This window comes from Bidens hawaiensis, unplaced genomic scaffold (assembly GCF_021521415.1).
Source record: "Bidens hawaiensis isolate Kalapana, Puna unplaced genomic scaffold, B.hawaiensis_p1.1 tig00006845_1, whole genome shotgun sequence".
Classification (NCBI taxonomy): domain Eukaryota; kingdom Viridiplantae; phylum Streptophyta; class Magnoliopsida; order Asterales; family Asteraceae; genus Bidens; species Bidens hawaiensis.
In genome coordinates this window covers 411,093-423,268 of record NW_027491467.1, presented here as the reverse complement: position 1 = coordinate 423,268, position 12,176 = coordinate 411,093, and positions in this window count along the sequence as shown.

Sequence of the window (12,176 nt, the reverse complement as noted above, 5' to 3'; positions counted from 1 at the left end):
AATGAATCTGACCTGATCCATGACGATGTTTCCACGGATTTCGAGATGAACGAACCACATCTGGGTCTTCTCGTCCGGCTGCTGGTGACCTGCAATGGTTTTTCGGGGGTGTGGAGGTGACCGCTAAGATGATCTTGAAGATCTCTTGTTCACAGACACAAAAATATGGTGGTGGCTCTTACTGAGAATTTGCCAACCCTTGATAAGGAGGTGGAGACCTCCTTATATAGGGAGCCTCATGGCCACCATCATGATACCCTAATGGGCCTAGCCCAGTTAGGGTTACCTCCACAAAACCCCCTCGGCCCAAAAACAAATGCATTAGCCCATATAATAAAATAAGCCCAAAACACAATAAATTAGGGTTCTTAGTACCATACCCCGACAAGCCCCCCAAGTCCAGTGTTGCTCCTAGGCGTGCAAGCGTTTAGGTGGAGCACTGGACTTTATAAGGTGTGCTCGATCGTGAGGCGGTTTCTTCCCTTTTCTTCGGCCTTGTCTTTGAGTTTTGGGAGGTTCTCTCCATGATGGTGACATGGTGTGATCCTTATGATGATGATGGTGCACTAGTATGAATAAGATATAGCACGCATCATAATAATAGTGGCGCGGGGCCTGATAATAAAGCTTGCGCGCAAGGCGACTTATGAGCTATAGTAATAACAAAAGCCTGCGCGCGAAGCGACTTACGAGCTGAGAATAATAAAAACCTGCGCGCGAGGCGACTTACGAGCTGAGAGTAATAAAGCTGGCGCGTGCGGCGACTTACGAGCCTGTAGAATAATGAGAGCCTGCGCGCATGGCGACTTACGAGCTGTAATAATAAAGAAGCTGGCGCGCGAGGTGACTTACGAGCTGTAATAATAAAGAAGATGGCGCGCGAGGCGTCTTACGAGCTGTAATAATAAAGAAGATGGCGCGCGAGGCGACTTACGAGCTTGTAGAATAATGAAGCTGGCGCGCAAAGCGACTTACGAGCTTGTAGAATAAGGAAGCTGGCGCGTGAGGCGGCTTACGAGCTTGTAGAATAATGAAGCTGGCGCGTGAGGCGGCTTACGAGCTTGTAAAATAATGAAGCTGGCGCGCAAAGCGACTTACGAGCTTGTAGAATAATGAAGTTGGCGCGTGATGCGGCTTACGAGCTTGTAGAATAATGAAGCTGGCGCGTGAGGCGGCTTACGAGCTTGTAGAATAATGAGAGCCTGCGCGCATGGCAACTTACGAGCTGTAATAATAAAGAAGCTGGCGCGCGAGGTGACTTACGAGCTTGTAGAATAATGAAGCTGGCGCGTGAGGCGGCTTACGAGCTTGTAGAATAATGAGAGCCTGCGCGCATGGCGACTTACGAGCTGTAATAATAAAGAAGCTGGCGCGTGAGGCGACTTACGAGCTGTAATAATAAAGAAGCTGGCGCGCGAGGCGTCTTATGAGCTGCATGAATAAAAAAGCCTGCGCGTGAGGCGACTTACGGGCTGTAATAATAATAACAGCCTGCGCGCGAGGCGTCTTATGAGCTGTGAATAATAAAGCCTGCGCGTGAGGCGACTTACGGGCTAAAAGAATAGTAACAGCTTGCGCGCGAGAGGCGTCTTACAAGCTACTTTATGTCCCGCGCCACGTGCAGATGTTGCATGCGCGTGCGCGTAGACTTTGGTTTTGTGTTATGCGCCACGCGCAGATGTTGCATGCGCGTGCGTGTAGACTGTGACATGTGTGAGCGTGTGATGCATAAGCGCGTGTAATATGCGTGAGCATAAGCGATGCGTGAGCATATGGTAGGAGGATTCCCAACCCTTAAGTTTGGCACGTAGCCATATGGGATATTATGAGGATTCCCAACCTTGGCGCGTAGCCATATGGGATATTAGGAGGATTCCCAACCTTTAATTTTGGCGCGTAGCCATATGGGATGTTAGGAGGATTCCCAACCTTGAAGTTTGGCGCGTAGCCATATGGGATATTATGAGGATTCCCAACCTTGGCGCGTAGCCATATGGGATATTAGGAGGATTCCCAACCTTGGCGCGTAGCCATATGGGATATTATGAGGATTCCCAACCTTGGCGCGTGGCGCGAAGCCATGTGGGATATTATGAGGATTCCCAACCTTTAAGCGTGGCGCGAAGCCATGTGGGATATTATGAGGATTCCCAACCTTTAAGTTTGACTCATTCGTTGATTTGGATTAGACTAGTCTCGTCTAATGAGTACCATCATGCTCGCGCGCAGATGTGACGCGCGAGCATACATGTTGCGTGAGCATCTGATATGTATGAGCATATGTGCTGCGTGAGCACGCTTGATGTTTGAGCATCGATGCGTGAGCATACTTAGACGTTTGAGCGTGCTTGATGTTTGAGCATGCTTGATGCTTGAGCATCGATGCGTGAGGATGCTTGATGCTTGAGCATGCTAGATGCGTGAGGATGCTTGATGCTTGTGCATGCTTGATGCGTGAGCATCGATGCGTGAGCATGCAAATGTTTGAGCATGCTTGATGCTTGAGCGAACCCAGATCTGATTCAGCACAGACATGAGGGTTTTTCCCAAAATATCGGGTATTTCTTCCTGTGTATTTCCAGATCATTGTTCAGATCCGATAGTATTTTTTCCTGTGTATTTCTTCCAACAGATCTGATAGTATTTCCAGGTCTGGAAATATTTTTTAGATCTACGGAAGAACATATCTGAGAGAAGAAATCGTAGATCTGAGATATTGATGAACAGATCTGGAATATTGATGAACAGATCTGGAATATTGATCCGTATATCTGAGATCTTGATGAACAGATCTGTAGATCTGATGAACAGATCCGTATATCTGATGAGCAGATCCGTATATCTGAGATGCTGATGAACAGATCGGAGGACCAAAACGAGAAGCGAAATGTGGTTCATTGCCCTCCCACGGATGGCGCCAATGTCGAACCACGAAATGAATCTGACCTGATCCATGACGATGTTTCCACGGATTTCGAGATGAACGAACCACATCTGGGTCTTCTCGTCCGGCTGCTGGTGACCTGCAATGGTTTTTCGGGGGTGTGGAGGTGACCGCTAAGATGATCTTGAAGATCTCTTGTTCACAGACACAAAAATATGGTGGTGGCTCTTACTGAGAATTTGCCAACCCTTGATAAGGAGGTGGAGACCTCCTTATATAGGGAGCCTCATGGCCACCATCATGATACCCTAATGGGCCTAGCCCAGTTAGGGTTACCTCCACAAAACCCCCTCGGCCCAAAAACAAATGTATTAGCCCATATAATAAAATAAGCTCAAAACACAATAAATTAGGGTTCTTAGTACCATACCCCAATGTCGAACCACGAAATGAATCTGACCTGATCCATGACGATGTTTCCACGGATTTCGAGATGAACGAACCACATCTGGGTCTTCTCGTCCGGCTGCTGGTGACCTGCAATGGTTTTTCGGGGGTGTGGAGGTGACCGCTAAGATGATCTTGAAGATCTCTTGTTCACAGACACAAAAATATGGTGGTGGCTCTTACTGAGAATTTGCCAACCCTTGATAAGGAGGTGGAGACCTCCTTATATAGGGAGCCTCATGGCCACCATCATGATACCCTAATGGGCCTAGCCCAGTTAGGGTTACCTCCACAAAACCCCCTTGGCCCAAAAACAAATGTATTAGCCCATATAATAAAATAAGCCCAAAACACAATAAATTAGGGTTCTTAGTACCATACCCCGACAGATGTTGAACACTAATCTCAAGCCAACGCTAACAATTTGGCATGCTAGTTTCATTCAACCATAGATATTGTTGGTTTAAGACACATGTTTGAATCTCCATTACGTTTATGTAACATGTAGTTTGACATTTCTTGTAATTTGTTATGTAAATGGTGTTGCACTATATTATTTTCCACATACATACATAGATGGTATTTGTAACACCTTAGGATACCAAATCGTGAACATAAGAAGTTCTTAGTTTATGGAATGCCCACCCTCAAATATGAGCAATGTGTTTTGGACCCCATTATAACCCACAACTAAACTTTGCTCAAATAGGAATAGCACTAGGATTATCGGGGTAACCAAAAACAATTTTATGGATAGAGCGTACGATATCCGTGTACGAGGAACTGAATGTTACAAAATCTCTATTTATTATTTTAATTAAAAAGTACTCATTTCCCCTACATCGATCTTCTGGTAGTTATATATGCATTTTCTGGAATTCTAAATTTCTAACATCTTTAAAATACTATTTATTACATATATTTATAATTATATATTATACTGATATATTTAGTATCGAAGATGATATATAATAAGCACACCCCAAATCTATGAAAATGTTTATAGCTAATCACATATTAGTGGCAAATGAAATCACGGGTGAGTCTCCCTACAACTTGTCATATTTTTTCTTTTCATGAATCTTATATCTAATTAGTTGGGTTATATTGATTAAAAGATAACTTTAATAATTGAGTTGGTAAAAATAGTTATTGAATCTCTTTTCAAATGCTCTCGTGGGCGTATTATCATTAGATGTATGAAATGCATACATGAATCTAATCTAGAAAATGGCCAGTCACCTTTTTATTTTGTTTTATCCATCACTTTGTGGGCTGTTCCTAAATTCCAAAATTGGAGTCCAAGATGATTTTGAATATACAATGTTTTGGTTTATTTGGGATATAATGGATCTTAGTTGATCACATCAACTAATATAAATAATAACTAGTTTTTATCCGGGAGTTATTTTATATTATTTGTTTTTAATATTTATTTATTTTTTGAATTTTTATTATTTTTATTGTATGAAAGTTAATAATATACTTATGGTTTGATGCTAAATTGTTTCACAAATAAATGAGATGTTATAACCCGGTTTAAAAGCTATATGGGTTTGATGAGACCAAAGACCCGTTTATTTTTTTTACTACAAATTGGTTTTTTGATTATAAATAATATATATCTTTTTTTTAAATAAATCATATATTAATTTTTAGTATATCCTACTTTATAGGATTATTATATCAAATATTTTGTGAGATTAGTTTTTAATTTAATGAGATCTTATAACCCGTTTAAGAAATATATGGGTTTGATAAGACTCATACTCGTTAATTCGGGTCAAAGGCATGAGAAGTCTCCATTTAAAAATCAAGCAAATCTGGTGACTCCAAAAAAGAAGGGAGCGACCACATCGCGACACGTAGGATTTTTATGTCTTCGTTTATATATATTAATAGATATGATAAAAGAAAATGACAAAAATGCGTTGCATTAAATCCATACTCAAGAAAATCTAAATCCAAGTAAAATTTAATATTAAAATAAAATAAGAAACACATCACATGATTGTAATTTTTTAAACTGGGTTCTTTGTTTATTGACTGCAACCTTTCTGTTGATTTTATTATAGAAAGATCTGGAAAATAGTATTTTACTAGCCAACTTTTCGTTGATAATACCGAAATTAAATGATACCAGGCCTGTTCACGAGATGAGCCGAGTCCGGGCCAAGGCAAACTCGAGCTCGGCTTGATATTCAATCGAGCTGGCTCAGCTCAAGCTCGAACTCTTAATCGAGCTAAAAATATGAACTCAAGCTTGGCTCGGTTTTAAAACGAGCCGGCTCGGCTCGGCTCAATTTGGCTCAAGTTGACATGTAATAATAACAATTATATGCAACCATCAAGTTAAACTAAATAAATATGACGTTGAGATCAACACCAACCAAATACAAACTAAATAAATACGTCTAATACAAAATTAAGCAGAGAATTGGCGGCCGATGGCGGAGGTGAATATGAGCGACGGCGGAGGTGAATATGAGCGTCTAGGGTTAGGATGGAAAATGGAACGTATACTGATTATTGAGTGTGTGAACTATGAAGTCTCATCTCTCAGTTACTCAGTATATGGAATTATGAATATAAACTATGAAATGAAAGGAAATTGAGTTGGATTAAAGGAAAGCCCATGTGTTAAAATAATTAGGCTCGATAATTATATGCATGTATGTATATATATAATAAATTAAAATAAAATAGTTCGAGCCAATCGAGCGAGCTCGAGTCGAGTCAGGGCTAGCTCAGGCTCGGCTAGTTTAGAAATCAAGTCGAGCTAGGCTCGGCTCGTTTACAATCGAGTCGATTTCAAGCGAGCTTTCTCCAAACTTTTTTCAAGCGAGCTTCAAGTCGTGAGCTTTTTAAACAGCCCTAAATAATACAGATACATATAAAACATGAATTACTTAAATCAATATATTTACACAAATGACAACCATCTTTTCGAAATTGAATCTTCACTTAAGTTTTATGTCCATCAAACAAATTTTAGAAAGAAAAAATTGAATGATACATATACATATAAAACATGAATTACTTTATATATTTACACAAATGACACCCATCTTTTTGAAATTGAATCTTCACTTAAGTTTTATGTTCATCAAACAAATTTTATTAAGATAAATCTGAATGATACATATACATATAAAACATGAATTAATTGATCTATAAATTTACACAAATGACAACCATCTTTTTGAAATTGAATCTTCATTCAAGTTTTATGTCCATCAAACAAATGTTAATATTTGGATTTAATATCAAAACGTATCTTTCTATGCTTGATGTTTCCGTCTTAGAAATAAAATTTAAATAAAATTGAATAAGTTTTCTTTTTAAGATGAAAACATCAAGCATAGAAAGACAAAATTCAAAAATTAACATTTATTTGATGGACATAAAATCAATACTTATAAAGTTGAGAACTTCTCTAATTAGAACAAATTAACTGACATAAAACCAAACAATGTCGACTTCAATGTCCTGTTGAGTGAGACAAATTCTAGGTACACTCATGTCTTTGAGACCTAAACAAATTTTTTCTATGGACAAAATCAAACAAGCAGTCTTGAATTTTCTAGGCTTAATTAATCACCAAAACTTCACAGTTTTAATTTTAGTGGCTGACTAAATGTACTGATCATCTCCCTAAATTCCTATCACACTCTCCAGAAAACATAAATTATTTGTTTTGGTCTTTAGTGTACAATTATGAGAGTAGACGTCATGGTTAACTCTTACTTGAAATTCTTAGAAAAATTTTTCATTGTATTATATTATAATGTATTATGTGATTGTACTTACACGCTTGTTTATTAAGTAAATTCTTTCTTTTTCTTAAAAACAGTTTTAAAGTTATTGTGGTAATACTGAATGTTGTGGATGTAATGGAGGACACCATCCATATCCTCCATCTCAACCAATCTCTTTGACGCCAAGGCCAATTCTTCTTTGCTAGCCACCCGAGTAACGCCAGAGGGAGAGCCATCTACTGCAACCAAATCAACAGTATCCATTGGAGAGGGGGGGGGGGGGGGGGGGCATCTTCTTTGTTGGGTTATGAAGGCCTTTGGGCCGGTTTTATTAGAAGGCCCGGTTTTGGCTCCTAATTATGTTTAACCCTAATCTTGTTTATTATATATATCCCATCATGTAATTGTAATCTTGGTTCTGAGCTAATAAGAAAACCTAGTTGCAGCCCGTGGACGTAGGTCCCCTCGCGGGGACCGAACCACGTTAAATTCTTGTGTCGTTTATATTTTTCGTTTATGCGTGTTTATCGTTGTGCATGTGTGTGTTGTTTCGCTTCCGCGCGCCGCTTTGTTCCTAACAAGTGGCATCAGAGCTTTGGCTCGTTGTTTACACACGGTTTTGCACGGGTATCGATCGAAAAAAAAAAAAAAGGTAGAAGAGGCTGGTTTGAGAAGGGCTGCTACAGTGCCGCCGCTACAGTGCCGCGGTGAACAGTATCCGGCATGAACAGTGTTTCCGGCCGTGAACAGTGATTCCGGCGGTGAACAGTATTGTCAGAGATCTTCGTTTTTCTGGTTAACAGGGCTGTTCGGGGCTGTTTTTCAGGGCTGTTTGGGACGGTTTTCCGGGTGATTTTGCAATTAGAATTCCTGTTTTGGACTTCTTGGAGTTGCAGGTTTCACTCGGGCGTTGCAGGTGAAGCACCGGGTCGGGTGTTTCGGGTTTTAGGGTTTTTCTTTGGAGGTTGCTCGGCTTCAGGGAACCGGGTTTTGTGAAGACCATTTAGGTTCGGGTTCAGATTTGTTTGCAAGAGATTAGTCTGAGGTAACTTTATATAGTTTATTTACAGTTAGTTGATTTATCGGTTATTGCAAGAGCAAATCGGTTTATTTGGCAGTGTTCTGTTGAACAATCGTCAAGTTTAAGCCCGTGCCCTTGTTGTGTCTGTTCACTGTTTTCGATTTGTTCTCGTTTGTTATTGTTATAACTGAAGACGAGGTGGTTATGATCGGAATGTTTGACGGTTTGGATTTTGGTTGATTGGTTTGTCATGTGAACTTGGATATAGTACTGGTGATGGATAAACTTGGAGAAAATGGAACCAGCGGGTGTGCTGGTGACGGCATAAGTGAAAAAAAAAAAATGAGGTTAGTGGCAAGTCATGTTAACTATTGCTCGTTTGGATGATCTTTCGGTTAGGGTTTGAGTTAACTGATCGTGTGTACGGTCATAGAACCCTTGGTACCGCTTGATTTCATGAAAGTTCTACTGTTGTTATAGCTGTTTGCCTGTTAGCTGGTTCGAAACTGTGATTATTACTTCTTGTTCGTTTGGAATTGTGAAGTTATATCTTGTTTGGTGGTGATCAGTGGTACACCATTTGAGAGGTTCATAATCTCGTGTTGGGTAAAGTTATTTGCCGGGATAGTACGAGTGGGGTTCATCTCATGGAGTGTTGGTGTGGCATGGGTTGGGATAACAGGAACAGTGGGAGCTGGGCATAGTCGACTTGGTAGGTTGCGTAGAGGTGAGACATTTTAAGAGTCGATGTCGAAAGGTTTGGAATTCTGCTTTTGAGAATGTATCTGGGGTTGATGCATTGAGACTCAGTGAAGGCGGTGAAGACTCTTGGGTTCAAGATTCTAGTTTGCTTTATTTCTTGTTACTCACTTCAATGAAGCATTTGTTGAATCTTTTAGTTAAAGACTTTTGGAAGATACGGTCTCTGTATCGTCGGAAGAAGTGAACCAACTTCCGAGTTATAAGGTCTTGGCTCGCTGAATCGGGTAGAGCTAAGGGGTTTCAGTTTGCAGACATGAAGCCTGGAGCCACAGTGATGTTAGCTTGAGCGTATTCGGAGGTCTGAACATGTTCGGGGTTTTGGTAACAGTGGGAGCACGCGGTGTGTTCTAGGTTTGTTTCCAAAGGGACGTTGAGTTCGGAAGACTGGGAAATCCGAAAGTGAAAATCTCTCCTGGTATAGTCTGCTGATTTTTGGAGAGTGATTATCCTCTGGAAGTCTTTGGAGCCGGTAGTGTGAGTAAGTGAGGGCCGGTTAAGATTGAGGATGAGCCATTGGCGGGTTTTGTCATGGCTGGGTCTGTGATGACCGGATTGGAGCTCTCGGGAGCTTCAATGGGCCTTTCAGGTAACTGATGGGAAGGGGCGCTGCAACTGGTGTGGATTGGTAGAAATTTTAGCTTGTTCTTGGAACTGGAGGCTTGGTTGATTTCTATTACTGAAGATTACTAGAGTTACTGGATGAATGAGATTGTTATATTTACTTGGATGGCAGGCTGGAATTTATCGCAAGGCCTTCAAGTGGGAGATTGTTGGGTTATGAAGGCCTTTGGGCCGGTTTTATTAGAAGGCCCGGTTTTGGCTCCTAATTATGTTTAACCCTAATCTTGTTTATTATATATATCCCATCATGTAATTGTAATCTTGGTTCTGAGCTAATAAGAAAACCTAGTTGCAGCCCGTGGACGTAGGTCCCCTCGCGGGGACCGAACCACGTTAAATTCTTGTGTCGTTTATATTTTTCGTTTATGCGTGTTTATCGTTGTGCATGTGTGTGTTGTTTCGCTTCCGCGCGCCGCTTTGTTCCTAACATTCTTCTCTATAACACGGAGTCTAATTCCGATGGCCCAAATGTCGCATAAAGAGAATGTCATCAACGTCTCTTCACTTCAATTATTATAAAGAAAGATTGTAAACAAGGTTTAAAAACAATAATTAGATAAAAACAAACAATGATGGGGAGCAGCTTGAGACCCAACTAAACGGTAATTTTAAGTTTTTTAATGCAAAAGTGTTTTCCAGATTATTATTATTTAAAAATGGTGGGGAAGTATGTTTCCAAATTTAAACTTAAAATACAAGCAATAATTGCAATTTACATTATTAAAGTTGCAGTCTCCAGTTTCTTGAAATGATTAGAATGATAATTTCTATATAAAATTAAGTGATTGCTAGCAAAACTTGCTCACGCCATGGGTCGTATTTAAGTTGCTTTATTTATTCAAGATTGGTACATACCAAATAGAAAATTAATATGAGGAAGAAGTAAATGGATTGTATGTAAGTTGTGTGATGAGTCAAAATGGGTTCAAGTTTTTTAAATCCTAGCCGTCGGTTAAATTGTTATCCTCTTCCACTGAGTTAAATTTTGATTTTATAGGATTTTACTGGTTATGCTTTGTACCTTTGTGTATATTGGAATTGAATGGTTTGTGTGATTTCAGCTTATAAAACATGCTCTATGTGATTTTGAACTTTTTGACTATTCACCATATTGTTTCATATGCTAGTAGCATGGTTTCCGTGATATAATAATAGCATACACTTAGCATGCATCAATACATACCAAGAGATACTGTACGCTAATGCCTTAACGTACGAGAGGTACGCGAGAAGCTCAAAGGCAAAAACCTAAAACGCTAAGAAAACGCTCACAAAAACTTAAACACTTAGCCAAAAACCTAAAACGCGCAGAAAATGCTCAAAAAATGGTCTTCGTGAAAAAAGTAAAAAATTGATCGATTAACGATCCAAAACTGTTTTTTTTTTCGGTTAACCAATGATTAATTGGATATGTATTGACGATTCCGAGATGTTGGGATGTGATTTCATGAATCGATTCGTGAAAAACGGGATTCACGTACGTTAATTAATGTACGTTAAGGATTCGTGTATTGGATCTTTTCACTTATTTTCAATATATTGCATACCAGACTTAGCAACAGCAATACATCAAAACATAACTACATAATCATTTCAAAACTTAAGTACCATATATTTTACTACATATGCATTTCAAACCTTAAGTACCATATATTTTACAAAACATAACTACATAGACTTTAACATTATAGATAACACCAAAACTGGTTTAACCATGCATTAAACAAAACATGAGTAAATAGTATGAAAAATTAGCAACAAAACTGTTTAGAACTTGTTCCTCCCTGCCCTTTCAAAGTCTTTGCTCACATTGAGGTTTTTGCACTTTGAACAACTAACAACTTTCCCATTTCTTGCAAAATCTTGACTATGGCATCATCTTTTAGTTAGATCAGACTCTTCTCTTTTTCTTTGGTTTTCCAACTGGTGTGTGATGTAGTGGTGGGGTAAAGATTGTAGGACATTATTGACACTTAGGTCACACGTTCATGCCATTTTAAGAGTCCATATAAAATTTTCCAAATAGCACCCACAGGCCCCAGCATGTTTACATGGCAAATCAGTCATCTCCCATTTCATGCAACTATAAGTTCTCTTAATCACATCAACAACACATTAATCATTCCAAGACCAGTCACCAGTCACATGATTCTTTTGTCCACCATTCCATAGAATTTTATACTTTGTTGCTTCTATTTTTATACCTACAAACAGTTTTGTGGCTGCTAGTGTGCTAAGAGGGCCATCCGAGTAGGCAATTAACAACCTTAAACTATAAGTGGTGGTAACACCGTTGACAACAGAAGTAAAGTTAAATACATGGTTAAAATACGAGTATGAATCATATTTTTATAAGTTACTAAAATTCAATTAGTCAAATTCAAATTCCTGGTAAATGGAACGTTATTGACATTTCACTTGTCACATACTTCACTTCATCCCAAATAATAAATCAGTAAATAAATATCTTCTAACCATAATGAAACATTTGTTTACTATTTAATATTCTAAATATCGATTAGTATTATTATTTCTCTAAAATGATAATAATAGTAATAATATTTAAAATTGCTCTTATAAAAGTTATTTTGTTACATAATCATAAGCAGTGGCAAACCATATATAGAATAACATGGCCAAATCTAGGGATGAGCATTTTGTCCCAAATACCCGTACTTGTACT